The 20,651-nt window shown below is 34.0% G+C and overlaps 1 protein-coding gene across 2 annotated transcripts in view; it reads left to right on the forward strand.

Annotated features, from left to right (window-relative positions):
- The window catches only part of LOC100880687 (cyclic GMP-AMP phosphodiesterase SMPDL3A), a 188,355-nt gene that overhangs the window by 61,388 nt on the left and 106,316 nt on the right, over window positions 1-20,651 (forward strand). Inside the window, exon 1 of one of the 2 annotated variants that reach the window (XM_076539328.1) lies at window positions 14,544-14,927. The exons of the other annotated variant lie outside the window; for it this stretch is intronic. The gene's annotated coding sequence lies outside the window, so the exon portion shown is untranslated. Of the gene's footprint in view, window positions 1-14,543; window positions 14,928-20,651 lie in introns of those variants that run through there. 2 annotated transcript variants of the gene reach the window in all.

Below are 20,651 nucleotides of genomic sequence, written 5' to 3' on the forward strand. Positions count from 1 at the left end.
CAAAACAGCAATATTAATACCAACAGCAACAGCAATAGCAATAGCAATAGCAATAGCAATAGCAATAGCAATAGCAATAGCAAAAGTAATAGAAATTGCCATAGCAACAGCAATAACATTTGTGTCTTTAATAAAAGTCCTCTTAAACCATGTAGAAAGTTGGTGAATCATTGACTCTTCGTAACTGCTCCACCCCAGACCCCCTAACGCAGGAAAATATCGAGTGTTCACCCCCAGCTTACGTCCTACTTGTTCCCAAAATTCCCATTCTGTATTTAAACCCTAAAAACCAAAACACAGAAACGTATAAATTATAAACTATAAATCAAATATTTATAGTCACATATAAACTAATCTTCTCCGACAACACGAGATGGTACAGAGTGACGCAAATTGTAGTCGAAGCCTTTATCAAATTTCTCCTATGGTTAAATTGCAATTTGCAGCAGCAAGGATTATTAATGATAGACTATGCATAATATTTCAATTTCTTTCGTTGCCTTGATATCACAGTAATGAATAGAGTAATAAATTGAAGAGCATAGAAGAGTCTTTCACAAAGCAACGGGTATTGTGTTGCAGAAATATTAAAAGATAACACAAAGTGAAAGGTGAATATAATTTAAGAGTGAATTTATAATGTTAGCAACAAATGTGCTGTTCCAATTCTTATAACACCGTGTGTTGCATTCGATGACTGTTATAGGGACAACAAGTTTATTTCTTATTATTTTAATTTTATTTAGGGGTAAATATTTGTTAGGGTTCTTACAAGAATTGTGTGATATATTGGTATTTTTTATTATAGTAATTATTTGTTGGAGTGTTGAAAAAATTAGGGGGTGGAAAATTAAGGGGGTGGAAATATTTCTTATATTAAATATTCGTCAAGGTGGTGGAAATATTTATTATACTAAATACTGATTAAAGGGATGGAAATATTTATATACCACATACCCATAAAAATCTTGCAAATATTTATTAATCTAACTTTCCACCAAAGTATCCCAACTATTCATGACACCAACTCATCACAGTACCAAAATTTCCCACATCAATATTCGTCCTAATCGACACCCATCTCGAAATAATTTACCCCCGAATCAGCAATCAAAAATTCAATTTCTCTTTTCTCAAATCTCTCACGCAATTGCAAATAATCCGTAGAATAGCAGGATATTCACCAGGCGATATCAGAGCTCCAATAATAGAAGATCACGTCCGGTATAAAATTTCATTACCCCGTTCTACAGTTGGCACGAGTCGCCATGTCCGGTAGATTCAATTAATCAAATATTCGGTTCGACAAAATGGAATAAAACGTCTATTTCCGTCCGGTATCCCGCAATTTCCGTTTCTGTATGTACACGAAGGGCAACACCTCGAAATCGCGTAACTCATCCCGGCCTAAACGAGAGGGTAAATACCGGGAAGCGGCATTAACCGTACGATACGATCGTTTCTCGTTCTCCGTTGTTAATGGCCATTCATCAGTAGTCCTCGCATAGCACAACAATAAGCGGTAATCATCTTAGTTGCTCCTCCGATTATCCATATCTGCGTTGTCCATGCCGGGGCTATTAGCATTCGGTGTGATCGTCGGGCATAGCGATCGCCGCCACTTAACGCACGCGTCCGCTCCTGAACGCGGGCTTCGGGGAATCGGGATGCTTCTGCAGGTGCTGCCATGAATCGGCATTAATTCCGGCCAATGCTCGCGCTCGCCACGTTCCGCTCGGAATTACGAAACGGGAGGCCGTAGAAAACGCCGATGTATAGGGTGATTCAAAAATTCACATATGGATGCATGCATGTGTGACTGGTCGGGAGTTGTCGAAATTTAATTTTCGAACTTTACTATTTTTAAGGACATGGGTTATCAAATTTCTACATTTTCGAATTATCAAATTCATAAATTTTTCAATTGCTGAATTATCAGATTTGGAAATTTTGAAATTCCTAAATTGTCAAATTACGAAGTTAATAGAATCCTAAATTTTCAAGTTTGTAAGTTAACAGATTCTTAAACTTTCAGACTTTGAGAAACGGTAGAGAATGGTGATATACAGGGTGATTCAAAAGTTCACATATGGTTGCGATCCATGCATGTATGACCACGAATCTGCTCAAATTCTCAAGCTTCCACTTTAACAAATCCCAAAATTTTCAAACCTCGACCTCAGAAAACGGCGATATACAGTATGATTCAAAAATAATTCGCAAATCAGCAGACAATCACACTAACAATACAGCGCCCTAAAGACTAATAAACTCCCAAACGAAATTACTAAACCTAACCTAACCAAAGCCACCGCGTCCGCATATCACCGATCCGAGTGAAATATCGTCATAATCGTCGAAGCAATTATTGAAATAAACAAGAAATCCCCGACTCTCCGCGTTAACGGCCTAAATTGGCTCTTAAATGACCCAGACTTGGTCGTACGAGGGTTCATCTGGCGAAGATTGGTGGGCCCTCCCTCGTTGTTCCTATGATTTATACGAGACTTGGTCCGTGCGTGTTCCTTGAGCAAAAGGGAAGGAAAAATCGGACGGCGGCTATGGTGTGGGTAAATTAACGGCGGATACGTATGTCTCGACACCGGTAATTCCCCTGACGCCGGGCGTAACGACGCTTCTGAACCTGCGTAAGCGTGCTCGCAGGGCTTTTGCCACGTACACTCGGGTGCAATGCGGTCTTCCCTTTGATTAATATGTACATTTAGTCATTTTTTCATTTTCGGGTCTTTAAACTTTCGAGCTCTCGAATCTTTTTGGTTCTTCAATTATCAAATTACTGTGTTTCCTGCGTTCTCCATTTCTCTACATTTTTTAAACCATCACAAGTTTTTAAATTTTCTAGCGATTTTGGGATCTAGTGATTTCGAGATCTACGGATTTCGGGATTTATTCATTTCGGAATGTAAGGATTTCGGGATCTAGTGATTTCAGGACCTAGGGATTTCAGGATCTAGAGACTTAGGGATCTAGTGATTTCGGGATATAGGGATTGCGGGATCTAGGGATTACGGAATGTAGGGATTTCGGGATCTAGTGATTTCGGGATTTAGTGATTTCGGAATCTAGTGATTTTGGGATCTAGGAATTTTAGGACCCTGGGATTTCGAGGTCTAAGGATTTTAGAACCCTAGGATTTCGAGGTCTTGAGATTTCGGAATTTACAAATTTGGGGAAATCTACAAAAATCCCTAGACCTCGAAATCCCAGAGTCTCAAAATTCTCAGATCCTTCAAACCCTAGATTCCTAAAGCTCTATATCTCAAAATCCCTAGATTTCCAAGTCCCTAAATCCCGAAATCTCCAAATCCATAAATCCATAAATCCCTAGATCCCTAGATCCCTAGATATCTAAATCCCTAAATCCCTAAATCCCTAAATCCCCAAATCCCTAAATTCCCAAATTTCTACACTCTTAAATACCCAGATCCCTTCCCCCACCATTTACCGGATCCCAAACTCCCTAAGTCCCTAGATTTTCGCATTCGTGGATCAGCAACTACCAAAATTACCAAATTTCAAGATTTACCAAATGTTAGGATTCCCAATTTTCTGTAATACATCCCGGAACAGAAGTCTTCAGAAGTCCCTAAAAATAATACAGTGGGAGGACTCTCCTTCCGCGGTCGCCATAAGATTCACTAGAAAAACCAGATTTGCTGGTGACTGTACGTCTGCTCGACTGGAATTAAATGTCCGCCAAAGGACGTAATAGTTCGCGAGAATGGCCGCTGTACACCGAGCTAACCAAGTTAATCGCCTCCAACGTGCCGGCTGCGAAAAAAGTCGCGAACGCCGACGTACTCTTCTTTGCCGCGAAACCGGTGAAAAAGCGAACGAAAATAAACGTGAACTTGGACGTGTAATTACGTCGCGACCGGTGCCGTTCGTTACATGACGATTTAATCAGTGTACGGGTTTGAGAACGCTGCCAAGATGGCGAAAAGAAGTGTATTAAGAAAAATAATTATGTTTCCGTCTTTTTATGTAGGAGACACTCGGATATAGGAGATATAGGGAATTTATTTTAGGGTAGATTGCATGGATGTGGTACGAATTGCAATTATTATACAATGCATTTGTTACAATAGAAGGTGAAAAAGTTTCAAAATTTTTGAAGACGTTCAATACGCTTCCTGAAGTTCAACAATACCTGAAATTGCATCACAAAAAATGCTAACCGCGTTTTTCATAAATGGCTGAAGCGCAATTCGCTGTAAATGAAGGTTGCAACAGTGAGTTGCAAAAAACACCCGATATCTGCTTTTTTCCGAACTACATTTCCTGCCCTTTGTCGGGGAATTGAATCATTGGCGCAATGTTCGTGACGAACGAAAATTGCAACGGGGAATGAAAAAAAAATACGTAATTCCAATATCTGCTTATTTACAAAAAAAAATGTTTGTCATTCTGTTTCATGGACAGCTGAAGCATAGTTTATGACAAATGAAACGTGAAATGGTGAGTTGAGAGAAATATTCAGTATCCGCTTCGTTGTAGAGGCAAATTCGTTTTATAAAAAACTGTAGTGGTGAATCAAACAGGATTAAATGTACAAATTAATAATGAATTCGTTGTTAAATTGTTTTTTTACAAAATATTGTCATACATTTTGTAGTTAAAGTTTTTAATTGTAATCTATTTCGGTCAATGATATTAACAGTGTTGTTTGTTTGAAAAACTGAATGCGCAGTAGATTACCGTGAACAATAAATATGCGCAGTAATATAATTTTCATTTGTTCACAAAAGTTACATCAAACACATATAACTGCGCATGTGTAGCATTCACCAACATTAACTGCGCAGTGCATGAACTTTCGAGGTGAACAGAGTCAGACGCTGAGTTTCATCGTCAAACCGAAACGAATTAGAAAACTTTTAACGATGAATCATTTAAATATAATGTGAAATTTATGTTGATTGACAGGTAAATTCACCAATCAGATTCTGATGTTAAGTATTTTTGTGGACTTTTACAGATTCAGGCTTGAATTAATTACGCTCGGATATAAATATGTGAAATAAGTTCGGTCGTTAGGAAATGAATGTGGAATTCTTGAAAAATACTTCCGCCAGACGTGGTACCACTTGGAAGGTTGAACAGGAAATAGTGAGTAGAGCAATCGATAGCTGGGAACGAACCGAATTACAAAGTTGTACCGGTAGCCGGAGTAGCATCACGCGAATTAGTCGGTCCAGAGGGTCCAGCAAATGAAATTCCTTCGAATTCACCGCGTCAAGTGACTTTGATTTCTGCATGGATAACCAAACCTGTAAAGAGATCGATTCAGCTCGGCGAGTTGCTTCGCTTCGCCAGGAATTCGAGTGACGTTTAACCCTTTGGGCGCGATGAATCCATGTACGCGTTCAAAGAAAGTCATTCTGATGTTCTGAAAGTTTGTCATCAGATTGCCTCTGTTGCTCGGCAGAAGTCTCGATATACTGACTAGCTTTTTACCTCTGCTATTCCTGTTATTGAACGACTTTACATATTTCTACACTTCCAAATTTGAAGAATAAGCAATTAGCAAATCGGTGCAAGAAAATCAAATTTGCATGAAACCAAAATTCGAAGCTTCCAAATATTCCATCATTTTCATCAAAGTCTGTAGAGCCATCGTCGCAAATGATCGTCGCATCCGTTCCAGTTTCTTGAACAAGAAATCTTTAGCCGAACCAAATGATGTATCTTGTAGCTTTTATATTTCGGTTGAAACACGGTTGAACGAAGGTGTCGGCAAGATCGTGCAAATACCGTCTGGTCTGTAGAGTGTCGAGGTCCTCGAGCGACTATGGAGGCGTCGTCGCAGGCGTATAACTGTCGGTTAGTCGTGTACAAGCGTATGCCTTGACGTTTATTTTCCAGCCACCGGTCTACGAAATCTCTCTCTCTCCGTCTCTCTTTTATTTACCGGCGTACATACAACAGGATCACGGTGGTTATTCGTGCAAGCGTGAGCACGCGTCTCCCCGTATTCACGCGGCGTGGTTAACGACTGTTGCGTACTCGGTTAGGGGATGAGGAAAGGGGAAAAAATTCTTCCACCAAGGAAATTCTTTATTAAGACGAACGAAGGGACGCCAACCACGCGAATGCAGCTTTAATCAGCAGAAATTTTTTTACCGACGATAATTCGAGTCAATCGACATCGAGCTACTTATTTACTTATTCCTTTGAAAAACACCGGTGACAAAAACTTAATATTAACACTTTTGCTACAATTTTTTGTTGGATAATAATGTAACAGAATGTTTTATAAATATATATCGTAAAAAGAACTAGTATAGGTATTGTACTTAAAGTGTTGTAATAATATGTGCAATGTACAGGTTAGTTATAAAATTTCAAACTTTCAAGTATCAATACTATTCATATTAGGTTAAGTTTGAGGTTAGGTCAAGCATTATTGCAGCTACATAATAGATTTATAAGAGACTGTATAAAAATATTGCTAGCTATAAAGTACAATATTTAAATTGTTTAATCAATTATGTTAAAGTTGAGGTTAGATCAAGCACATGTTATAGCAGATATACAATAAATTTATAAGAGAATGTATAAAAATATTGCTAGCTATAAAACACAATATTTAAATTGTTCATTCAACTGTGTTAAAGTTGAGGTTAGGTCAAGCACATGTTACAGCAGATATATAATAAATTTATAAGAGAATGTATAAAAATATTGCTAGCTATAAAGTACAATATTTAAATTGTTTATTCAATTATGTTAAAGTTGAGGTTAGATCAAGCACATGTTATAGCAGATATATAATAAATTTATAAGAGAATGTATAAAAGTATTGCAAGCTATAAAACATAATATTTAAATTGTTCATTCAACTGTGTTAAAGTTGAGGTTAGGTCAAGCACACGTTATAACAGATATATAATAAATTTATAAGAGAATGTATAAAAATATTGCTAGCTATAAAACATAATATTTAAATTGTTCATTCAACTGTGTTAAAGTTGAGGTTAGGTTAAGCACATGTTATAGCATGTATTATAAAAACATATAGAGGTGCATACTTTTTGTTTGTACAAAAAAATATATAAAACTTAAAAGATTTAAAATATTCAAATAAAATATAAAATTATTTGTGCTACTAGTTTATGAGTAAAATTAGGTGAAGCTAGGTTGTGATCATAGTTCGACAAAGCTAGGTTAGGATCATAGTTAGACAAAGCTAGGTTAGGATCATAGTTAGGCAAAGCTAGGTTAGGTTAAAAATGAGGTGAAGCTAGGTTATGGTAGTCAGTTTAAGATAGATTAGGTTATGTTTATAACCAATGAGAGTATTTTATATTTTAGGTTAGCTATTCATCTTTCAATGAAACGATCTTTTTTTACAACAAAAATCGATAAAATATTTAACACCTATATTTTTCATGTGTAAATACGAAATATTTTGTGAAATATCTCGGAAACTATTCGACGTAGAAAAACCATCCAAATGTAAAAACCTTGTATATTTTCGAACGATAAATGCAAACTGCGCAAAATGGACGTTCAGAATTTATTACGGGAAGATAAATACAATTTATTTATCATATTCGACGTCTGAATTATACAACGTTAAATAAATAACAAAGAAAAATTATTCTTGGCATTAAATCTTAACTGCTTACAGTTTAAAAACTAATGTTAATTAAAGTAAAGTTTGCGTTTCATAAGTAACTTATTTGGGTAAACTAATAAAGCTGCATGGCGCTGCAAAGAATTGTTTAAGGACTTCGGTATACTTCCGGCATTCTTCTTTGTGTGCAGTTTTTTTCAGGAAATCCTCTTTCATGAGCGTTCTTCTTTCACGGGGGATTACAATTCCGTGAAATTTACCGAAACTTCGGGAATAATTAAGGCGCAGCTACTGTCGGATAATCTACGAGATTTTTCAATCAACAAATTTGTGATTGTTCGAACGGAACGTCCTTTCTGCGATGTAAAAGTGCGCCTTCTGACAACTTTACAAAGTTTCGAATGAAATGTTCAACTCTTGTCGAGACGGTTTCTATAAAATATTCGAAACAAAACGAAAGTTTAACGAGTTGAAGTTATTAAACGATAAACGGTTGAATAATGCTGAATGTACGAACAATGTAGTCTCCGCTATTGTGTTTGTTGTTGGTCTCCTAATTGCTTTGTTCGACGATGAAAAATGTTTATACGAAATAAAGTCAAATTATTAAAACAATTAGATTGTGCTAAAAAAAATTGTAACAACGGTGACAATGTTTATTCAATGTTTTATTGCGGCGATTTTATACTTTTTACTTTTTTATATATTAAGCTTTCAAATTTTTAAGTTTCCCAGTTTTCTAGTTTGAAGTTTCAGGTTTCAAGTTTCAAGGTTCAAGTTTCAGGTTTCAGGTTTCAGGTGTCAGGTTTCAAGTTTGAGGTTTGAGGTTTGAGGTTTGAGGTTTCAGGTTTCAGGTTTCGGGTTTCGGGTTTCAGGTGTCAGGTGTCAGGTTTCAAGTTTCAGGTTTGGGGTTTAAGGTTTCAGGTTTCAGGTTTCGGGTTGCAAGTTTCAAGTTTCAGATTTCAAGTTTCCAGTTTCAAGTTTCACGTGTCAGGTGTCAGGTTTCTGGTTTCAGGTTTCAAGTTTGAGGTTTCAGATTTCAGGTTTCGGGTTGCAAGTTTCAAGTTTCAGGTTGCAAGTTTCAATCTTCAAGTTTCAAGTTTCAAGTTTTCAGATCTGTAAGATTTGAGGGTTAAAATTGTCAATTTTCAAGTTTTTCGATTTTCCATTGTTCAAGTATTCAAGTATTTGAGTACTTGAGAATTAAGGTATTCAATTGTTTAATTCTTCAATTCTTTAACCATTCAATTACTCCATTACTCAATTATTCAATTACTCAATTATTCAAGTAAGTTTCCTAGTTTACAAATCATTATATTTCGACAATTTTCTAGGTCCTTCATATCCCCAAAATTTTCTACTTCCAAATATTCCCTAGGTTCTCCACCTTCTCCGAGTTCCACAAATTTTCTAGGTTATCCCACTTCTCTCGATTTAAAAAATTCCCTAGATCCTCCTCATTCTTCCAGTTCCAAATATTTCTTCGACTTTCGAACTACTTCAAATTCCAGACACCTCCTATATTATCCAGATTTTCTAGATTTTTAAAATTCCCTATATTCTGAATGTTCGTCCGATTCATAAAATTCCCTAGATTTTCTAAATTCTACGGATTCTCACAGTTTTCGAAGTTCTTTGAATTTCCAAAGATTTTTTAAGTCCCCAAATGTTGTAGATATTGTAAATTTCTTCTATTGTCAATCTTTTGAAGATTTTCTAAATTTGTCAATCGTGATTGAAAATGTCTCCAAGGAAGCAATGAACGATTTTCCCTAGGAAATCGCACGACGGACGTAAATGCACTCTCAATGAATATTTAACTCCGCAACGTCTGAACGGTTAAAATTCGCTGCAGCACTCCGATTCCGTAAGTCTATAATTTCCGAGTGGAGCCACCCCATCAGTAATGCCATTTAAATCTGACAATGGAACGATCTTATCCCCCATCGTTTCCATCGCAACGACATCAATCACCTATTCACGGAAACAATAACGAAACATCCGATAAAGTATTCAGTCGTAACAAAACCAGCGTACGTCCCGTCGCGTCGCAGCCTATTCTCAAACAACAATTACCAGGAAGATCCTATTCAATAGCGACCGGATGAATCGTTTCTTCTCTCGAGACTACGTCGCTGTCGATCGACAACGGCCACGTGGCAATCCCCCTCTTTCTGCTCCTGGTTACAGCGATCGGGACACGCGATTGCTCGTTTAACATCCTCCCACGGAGGAGTCAATTACCCGAGGGAAGACATCCCCCAGCTTTCCCTCTTCCTAAATCTACTTCATCGACAACTTGTTCCTCCTTTTGTATGCCTAAAACGTGGTTACTTCTTCATTATTCCAGTAATTTTCAACTCGTTTGCTCTTTAAGCACTGATTTAAGCAGTTATTATGCGGAATTATTTTCGAGGAAAGAATGCTGGATTTTGGGGACGATTGTTGGGGAATGGATTTTGGAAATTTGGGGAGTTTGGAATTTTTGTATGGATTTTAAATTGGAAAATTTCAATTTATTAATTTCTAAACTTATAATTTATTTATTAATTTCTAAATTTATAAATTTCTAAATTTATTCTTTTCTAAACTTTCAAATTAACAAATCAGCAAATTTCAGTTTCAAAATCCACAAATTTCCAAATTTCCAAATTCCCCAATTCCCAAATTTCCAAATTTCCAAATTTCCTAATTTCCAAATCTCCAAATCTCCAAATTTCCAAATCTCTAAATTTCCAAATTTCCAAATTTCCAAATTTCCAAATTTGCAAATTTCCAAATTCCCAAATTCCCAAATTTCCAAATTTCTAAATTCTCAAATTTTTAAATTTCCAAATTTCCAAATTCGCAAATTCGCAAATTCGCAAATTTGCAAATTTCTATATTCTCAAATTCCTAAATTCCCAAATTAGCAATTTTCAAATTTCGGGTCCCTAAGTTTCCAAATTCCCAAATTCCCAAATTCCCAAATTCCCAAATTTCCAAATTTCCAAATTTCCAAATTTCTAAATTTCCAAATTTCCAAATTCTCAAATTTTCAAATTTCGAAATTTCGAAATTTCCAAATCTCCAAATCTCCAAATCTCCAAATTTCCAAATCTCCAAATTTCCAAATTTCGAAATTCTCAAATTCATAAATTCCCAAATAAGGAATTTTCAAATTTCGGGTCCCTAAATTCCCAAATTCCCAAATTCCCAAATTACCAATTTTTAAATTTCCAAATTACCAATTACCATATTTTTAAATTCTTAAATTTCACAAATTTCTCAAATTTCTCAAATTTCTCAAATGTCACAAATTTCTCAAATTTCTCAAATTTCTCAAATTTCTCAAATTTCTCAAATGTCACAAATTTCTCAAATTTCGCAAATTCCTCAAATTTCTCAAATTTCGCAAATTCCTCAAATGTCACAAATTTCTGAAATTATCTAAATTATTCCAGTTATCAAAATTATCTAAATTATCCAAATTATCCAAATTATCCAAATTATCCAAATTATCCAAATTATCCAAATTATCCAAATTATCCAAATTATCCAAGTTATTCTAATTATCTAAATAATCCATATTATCCAAAGTATCACTATGCAAAAATCTTCGAGTTATTCAGCTCAAAATTTCCTACCCTCCAAAACTTCGAACCTTCTCAAATTCTCCGCATTTCTAAATTACCCAATTTCCAAATTACTAAATTACCAAATTTGCAAATAACTAAATTATCCAACGCCTGAAACTTCGCAAAAGTTTCACAGTCACGAATATGTACACCAAGATTGTCCTTCCAAAATTGCACATTAATAATTAGCCTCTACACTATGTGAACGAACTAGTGGATATTTTATGAGTATAGTTTCACACCACGCTAATTATATTTCCACGTTACGCAGCGTAACGCAGGATTATCCTTAATTATGACCATCGAATGGCGATCAGTAATCTAATTAATTCATCGAAGTAAGAAGAATTAAATTTTTCTGTGTTTATACGCTCGCTGTAATGCGATTTTAATAGGATTATTAAGACTTTGATGATAATAACCGTTAATATGATAGGGAATACGTTTCAATCGTATTTTACATATTCAAATCATATTAAGTACAATTGGAAACTGACGTATATATATAATTTCGTAAATTCCCGTTTCCAACATACTCGTAGGGATTTTTGATCGCATAACATCGGTCAATTCCTGGCATTCCTATCTACCTCGTTAATTATCACGTCGTGAAACCCAGCTTGCGGCTTTTAATCCCTCCATGGTAATTAGCGTTCGTAAGTATTCTTCAAATTCATTTGTACAACTAATTTTATTAATTATAATCGGTATCTTGACAACCGGTAATTTTTGCTGTAATTATTGGTATCTCGTTAATGCATTTTATATTGTTAGTTAGAAAGGAAATTTTATGAATAATGTTTTAATATGATACATTTCAAAAATTTCCATGTTCTTAGATCACCGAATTCTCTGTTAACAAATTTTTGAATATAGTAGTTTAGTATTTTAGTATTTTAATATTTTAGTATTTTAGTATTTTAGTATTTTAGTATTTTAGTATTTTAGTATTTTAGTATTTTAGTATTTTAGTATTTTAGTATTTTAGTATTTTAGTATTTTAGTATTTTAGTATTTTAGTATTTTAGTATTTTAGTATTTTAGTATTTTAGTATTTTAGTATTTTAGTATTTTAGTATTTTAGTATTTTAGTATTTTAGTATTTTAGTATTTTAGTATTTTAGTATTTTAGTATTTTAGTATTTTAGTATTTTAGTATTTTAGTATTTTAGTATTTTAGTATTTTAGTATTTTAGTATTTTAGTATTTTAGTATTTTAGTATTTTAGTATTTTAGTACTTTAGTCTTTTAGTATTTTAGTATTTTAGTATTTTAGTATTTTAGTATTTTCGTATTTCGGTATTTTAGTATTTCGGTATTTTAGTATTTTAGTATTTTAGTATTTTAGTATTTCAGTGTTTTAGTATTTCAGTGTTTCAGTATTTCAGTATTTCAGTATTTCAGTATTTCAGTATTTCAGTATTTCAGTATTTCGGTATTTCAGTATTTCGGTATTTCAGTATTTCGGTATTTCAGTATTTCGGTATTTCAGTATTTCGGTATTTTAGTATTTCAGTATTTTAGTATTTCAATATTTTAGTATTTCAGTATTTTAGTATTTCAGTATTTTAGTATTTCAGTACTTTAGTATTTCAGTATTTTAGTATTTCAGTATTTCAGTTACTTTAGTACTTTAGTATTTTAGTATTTTAGTATTTTAGTATTTTAGCATTTTACTATTTTACTATTTTACTATTTTACTACTTCACTACTTCACTACTTCACTACTTCACTACTTCACTACTTCACTACTTCACTACTTCACTACTTCACTATTTCACTACTTCACTACTTCACTATTTCACTACTTCACCATTTCACTATATCACTATTTCACCATTTCACCATTTCACCATTTCGCCATTTCACTATTTCACTATTTCACCATTTCGCCATTTCACTATTTCACTATTTCTCTATTCTTCTATTTTACTATTTTACCACTTTACTATTTTACTATTTCACTTTTCTGCTACGTCACTATTTTATCACCCTTCAACCCCAAATCCTAAAATTAACCCTCTTACGTCAAATGTAATCTGTTTTCACAAGTTCGTTCATTTATAATACATGATAGCCCACAAATTAAACGCCTAATCTGTAAATTATAGATCTCATAAGTAAAACATCCTATTTATACTTCGGTGACGTCGGTATGTCATAAATGCGTAAATATCTGCAGTCTAGTTATAATTATGTCTGACTGCATTCGTCAATTTTCACTCCGACAGGTGATATGTCAACCCTTATCAGGATGAGCTATTCATGTAGCTTAAGTATTATATAAAATTACATATAACTCATTTATTATAACGATAAGCCATTAGTCAAGTATTTTATATATCATTAATACAAGTGCATGCTGTTAAACATATTAATAAATTCAATTCAGAGAAATAATTATCAACTATATCTGTAACGAACTACAGTCAACATCAGCTTAAAATTAAACGTAATGTCCCTAATTTAATCTTCTCTTCCACATAAATAAATAAGTATAATAAAGTATATTAATGAACATAAAAATAAATCACAGTTATCATGCTCCATCGGTAAAAATTACAATTAAAAGATCAAAAATAAATATAAAACTCCCAGTTCCACCCTCTCTTCCTCATAAACACATATGGAAAATATGTGAAATATGTAAATGACAATAAAAATAAATTATAATTATCATCAACCCCACCAGTAAAAACCACAATCAGCTCAAAAATTAATATCAAACTCCTCAACCCTCTCTCCTCCATTCGCATGCATCGTAAAGCTTCTTAATGAGTATAAAAACAATTATCATCAACCCCGCCACTAAAAACCGCAATCAACATCCGAAGAATAGATCCAGAACCCCAAACGTAGCCAACGTTCCCAAAAACCCATTTCCCAAGCCGTCTTCGGTGCGACCGCATTTGGCCCCATCCTAATATCGCGAACACTCGTGCAAATCTGCAGGGGGTGCGAAGGAACGTGGCACACTTGATTTCTGGTTAATAAAACGTTACGGGGGGACATAAAGCGATACGATGATATATCGCGAGGTGTACAGGGGGTGAGTGGCTGGCGAGGCTACGTGTTGCGGCCGAGGGGGTAGCGAAAGGGGTGGCGAAGAAGCATCCCCCTCTTACACGCACACGTCCGTACATTGTTACAGGTATTCTCGCGAGCGCAGTCGGTGAAAACGTGTTGGCCTTACATCGTACACGCCGCGCCTCTCCTACGATAAGGCCTGTCGTGTACGTGTGTTTACGTCTGTGCGCGCGAACGGGTGAGAAGCGTAATGGGTTGAAGAGAGCCGAAAGGGCGCAGTCGCGAAGCCGGAGCCATCCTCGACCCCCGGCAGCGGTGGCAGCGCCGGCGTCGGCATCCTAAACCGGCTCGAGAAGTCTGAGTTTGTCTCGCGCGAGGGTGCGGGCCGCACACGGTTCGCCGAATCTCCGTTACGTCGCTCGGAGAACGCGGGCTAAAGTGTTCCGTTCGAAAGTTTATCAGTGACCGCTCCGGATCTGTAGATCCCGATCGAACTTCCTTATCGTTCAAACCATTTCGATCATCCAACGGATTTCTAGCGCACTGAGATGATCTAACAGGATTTGTTACTGAGTTCTAGCCTATTTTGAATTGTAGACAACGGTGTAAGGGTGTGTGTTTCGGTATGGCCAATCAAGATTGAGGCACCGTTCAGGAACTTTCAACTGACTGACGCCGAACACGTAAGTGCTGATTCGAATCGTGCCTTGCTTTGTCATGTTGCCGAGAAATATGCGGGTCCCCTATCAACTGGCCCGATTTCAGCGACGGATAACGCATCGGTAGACGATGTCATTATTTAGCTGTCATAGCTAGCTTTCTGATGATACCGTGACGGAGTTAATTTGTGCTGGATCTGGATCGGAGGTTTCAACGTATCTAGGTAGCTAGGTCTGGGAGGTCATTTATTTCCTTTTTGCGATCAGCAAAATTAAGCTTCTAGTTATGGTTAGGAGGCGACCTTCGTATTATAATTAAGTTCTGAGCACTTTAGAGGATTAGGTGTCAGTAGTGACACAGATTTTTCAATGAAGTTTTAGCTTCTTCAGTTATAGACCCAGTGATTACTTAAAGATTTAGATGACCTTTTTATTATAGTTTAATTCTGATTATTTAGGTGCCATAGGTAGATGATACTGTGACGGAGTTAATTTGTGCTGGATCTGGATCGGAGATTTGAGATATCTAGGTCTGGATATTTTTGGGGGGTCATTTATTTCGTTTTGTGATGAGCAAAATTAAGCTTCTAGTTATGGTTAGGAGGCGACCTTTGTATTATAGTTTAGCTCTGAGCACTTTAGAGGATTAGGTGTCACAGTTGTGACGCAGATTATGCATTGAACTTTCAGCTTCTTCAGTTATAGACCCAGTGATTGCTTAAAGATTTAGGTGACCTTTCTATTATAATTTAGCTCTGATTATTTAGCTGTAGCTGATGATACTGTGACGAATCTGGATCGGAGATTTGAGATATCTAAGTAGCGAGATCTGGATTTCTTATGTTTTGTAATGAGCAAAATTAAGCTTCCACTTTAGTTAAGGTTAGGAGGATTTAGCTGACCTTTGTATTAATTTTGTTCTAAGGACTTTAGAGGATTAGGTGTCACAGTTGTGATGCAGATTATGCATTGAACTTTTAGCTCCTATTTCAGTTACACCTAGTGATTGCTTAGAAATTTAGGTGACCTTTGTTTCATAATTTAGTTCTGATCACTTTAGAGGATTAGTTAGGTGTCACAGTTGTGAAGCAGATTTTGCATTGAACTTTTAGGTCCTGTTTCATTTATAGAGCTAGTGATTGCTTAGAGATTTAGGTAGCCTTTGATTATAATTTAGTTCTGATCACTTTAGAGGATTACTTGGGTGTCACAGTTGTGACGCAGATTTTGCAATGAACATTCTTAGGTTCTTCAGTTATAGACCTGGTAATTGTATGAAGAGTTAGGTGACCTTTGTTTCATAATTTAGTTCAGATCACTTTAGAGGATTATTTAGGTGTGATGTAGATTTTGTATTGAACTTTTAGGTCCTATTAAAGATATAGACGTAGTGATTGCTTAGAGATTTAGGTAACCTTTGATTATAATTTAATTCTGATCACTTTAGAGGATTACTGCGGTGTCACAGTTGTGTCGCAGACTTTGCAATGAACGTTAACTGTTAGGTTCTTCAGTTATGAACCTAGTGATTGCTTAGAGACTTAGGTAAACTGTTATATTTTAGTTCTGATCTCTTTAGAGGATTATTTAGATGTCACAGTTTGCTGCTAAGAACGTTAAGTCCTATTTTACTTACAGACTTTATGACTGGATAATTTAGATAATCGAATAATTACAGACTTTTCGATTTGAATAACCTTTGCAATATAATTGATTTCTTCAGATTAGACTTCATCTGTAACCATGACTTTCACAGATGATCTCACCTATAACTTTTCAATGGAAGTTAAGTTCTAGGACTTACGTGACTCCATATTATAAAGTGCTAATCTCTTCAAAGTAGAAGTTAACTTTGCAAGAAAATTAAACTTCGCAACAAAATTATTATATTCAACCCTTATTTTTAGATGTGTAGGATCTAGGTGACCCGAATATTACAATTTAGAGCTCCGGTTCCGTCAAACGATTACTTAGATTAGGTACCACATTTATGACACAGACTCTGCAATGAGCAACGTTATTAAGTCTTAGCTACTTTAGTTATGGACTTAGTGGTCGCTTGTGGAGGATTTGGGTGACCTTTGCAATATTTAATGCGGAGTTCTAATCTCTCTAGGGTGGTTTGGTAAATTAGACAGATTTTGTAATCGATGCTTCTAGGACTTTCGTAACAGATCACTTGCGTTGAATCTGAACCTAATTGCGTTGTGAACTTAATTTTGAAGGATGAAGTTATAAAATTCTTATCTATTTGGGAAGTCTATTATTATCATACATGTTAGCTGTTATATCTTGAGTTCTATTTAAGTTACAGTTGCTTGGAATAATTTGCATTATGAACTTATAATTTGATATTCAGACTTTGCTTAACGGAAGGTTAAGTGACCTGCCATATTAATAACGAGGAGTAATTTTGTGACAGCATATGTAAACAGATTCCACAGATCTGAAGTTCTATTTTAGATTATATTTAATGTATCTTGCAATATTATGATTCCAACCCTCAAAAATTACTAAATTACCAATCACCTAATGCAGAGTTTTATGATTCTCAGGTGTAGACACTTATAAAAGATGAGATCTGAACTAATATGATTTTCAAATCCGATCTCTCTAATAAGATTACTTAAATTAGCTGCCATACTCATAACTCAGTATAATTTCATAACGAACTTGAATTCTATTTCATATGATTCGGTGATCCTTGCGAAGGATTTGAGATAATACGATAATTTTAGATCTAGAATTTTTTGGTTGCTAGTAATGTGACTATACAGGTGGTTTCAAATTATACTTCATTGACGAATTATTTCTTATGTGAGATTTTTAATTTTATGGTTAGAGGTTTAGTTATTTAGATCTGATGCTTTTGGCAAAATTTTTGTCACATAATATCGAGTGACTATAATATTGAGTGACTATAATATTGACTGACTACAATATTAAGTGACAATAACATTGACTGACTATAATATTAAGTAACTATAATATTGAGTGACAATAACATTGACTCACTATAATATTGAGTGACAATAACATTGACTGACTATAACATTGAGTGACAATAATATTGGCTGACTATAATATTAAGTGATAATAACATTGACTGACTATAATATTAAGTAACTATAATATTGAGTGACAATAACATTGACTCACTACAATATTGAGTGACAATAATATTGGCTGACTATAATATTAAGTGACAATAACATTGACTGACTATAATATTAAGTAACTATAATATTGAGTGACAATAACATTGACTCACTATAATATTGAGTGACAATGACATTGACTGATTATAACATTGAGTGACAATAATATTGGCTGACTATAATATTAAATGATAATAACATTGACTGACTATAATATTAAGTAACTATAATATTGAGTGACAATAAATTTGACTGACTCTAATATTAAGTAACTATAATATTGAGTGACAATAAATTTGACTGACTCTAATATTGAGTGACAGTAACATTGACTGACTATAATATTGAGTGACAATAATATTGACTGACTATAATATTGAATGATAATAACATTGACTGACTATAATACTAAGTAATTACAATATTGAGTGACAATAAAATTGACTGACTATAATATTAAGTGACAATAACATTGACTGACTATAATATTAAGTAACTATAATATTGAGTGACAATAACATTGACTCACTATAATAGTAAGTGACAGTAACATTGACTGACTATAATATTAAGTGATAATAACATTGACTGACTATAATATTAAGTAACTATAATATTGAGTGACAATAACATTGACTCACTATAATATTGAGTGACAATAATATTGACTGACTATAATATTGAATGATAATAACATTGACTGACTATAATACTAAGTAATTATAATATTGAGTGACAATAAAATTGACTGACTATGATATTAAGTAACTATAATATTGAGTGACAATAAAATTGACTGACTATAATATTGAGTGGCAATAACATTAACTGATTATACTATTAAGTGACTATAACATTGAGTGACAATAACATTGACTGACTATAACATTAAGAGACTATAATATCAAGTGACTATAATAATTATTTGAAACCTCAGATCTCCACATCTCCAAACATAAATCATACACCCCATAATTATGAGAAAACGTTCGCATTATTACATAACATCACTAAACTCATTACGGTTATTCAAAATATCTTCCACAACGTTAAAGTAGAGTGATTATAGCAACTTCAGATCTTGCGTTTTCTCGGCCCTTCAGATCGTACATTTCAATTGTTTACTTCGTAATCGTCCATGAGGGACTTCAGCAACTTCTGCAATATTACAATTTCCCTTTGGAGAGACTACTTCAATTAAGCTTCACATTGCTAACTCAGAGTAATTTTATAACAAATAATCATGCTACATCTTAGACCCTATTTCCCGTATTCCTTGTGGACTACGCAATTTGCATTATATTTTTTTTTCAACTCAGTTAATGTGGCTAATGATTCTTTCTGATATTTCATCTGGATTAATATTTTCAAGCTCGTTGTTTGTGTATTAAAGATGATCTTCTGAAATGAATTTAAACTGACTCGCAATTTTTATTGCTTTCAATATTTTTGAATATTTTTATTTAGCTGCGTAATTATTACTGACAGCAATTTTTCAAATTTTATTGCAAATAAATTTAATTTTTTTTCTTGCAGAAATCGTGATTTTCAATATTCTTGAACATTATATGCATATAGTATTATTATTCAATATGCATATGTTTTATGTAGGGTTATTTTTAGAAACATTATATTTATTATTGAACACAATTTCACAACTCTGATTACAAATTTTAGATTTAACTTTATTTTTCCAAAACTCTCCAAAATATTTGTGTCGCATTTACTATATTTATTATTCAAAATTTTCATCTTTTTCGTGTAGAACTGAAGTCTACATTTGTAGTCCACACCAATTTCACATCTATGATTACAAATTATAAATCAAACCGCACTCCCATAAATCGTGATCAAAATTTCAATGACTTCTGCAACATTTTTGACTTTTCATCTTCGATTATTTAAATCAACTCCACATTTAAAATTCACAATCCCGCAAACGCGATTGCAAATTTTAAAACCAATCGTGATCGACAAAATAATTGAACAACGTCCACAATATTGCCATAAAAAATTCTTGACTTTTGCCGGATTATTTAAATCAACTCCACATTTTAAATTCACAAATACGATTGCAAAACATTAATTGTACATAAATCATAATGGACAAAATATTTGAGTGATATGCACAAAGTTGTGGGTAAAAATTCTTGACTTTTTGTTTCGAATTATTTTACTGAATTTCACATTTAAAAATCTTAGCAAGCTTGCAAATGTGATTGTAAAATTTAGAATCAATTATAGCTACATAAATTTTGATCTCCAAAATATTTCACCAATATCACCAATATTATTATTAAAAATTCTTGACTTTATGTTTCTGTTTATTTTGATGAATTTCATATTTAAATATTATAGCAATATCGCAAATATGATTGCAAGATTTAGAATCAAGTATAGCTACATAAATTTTGATCTCCAAAATATTTCACCAATATCACCAATATTATTATTAAAAATTCTAGACCTTCCATCTCGAATTATTAGAATGAACTCAATACCCGAAATTCAGTCTCCCAAACATGCCTGCAAAAACTACCCTTATCCACACAAACTGATCTCCAAAATATTTCTGCAATATCCACATGTA

The sequence above is a fragment of the Megachile rotundata genome, chromosome 13 (genome assembly GCF_050947335.1).
Source record: "Megachile rotundata isolate GNS110a chromosome 13, iyMegRotu1, whole genome shotgun sequence".
Lineage (NCBI taxonomy): Eukaryota > Metazoa > Arthropoda > Insecta > Hymenoptera > Megachilidae > Megachile > Megachile rotundata.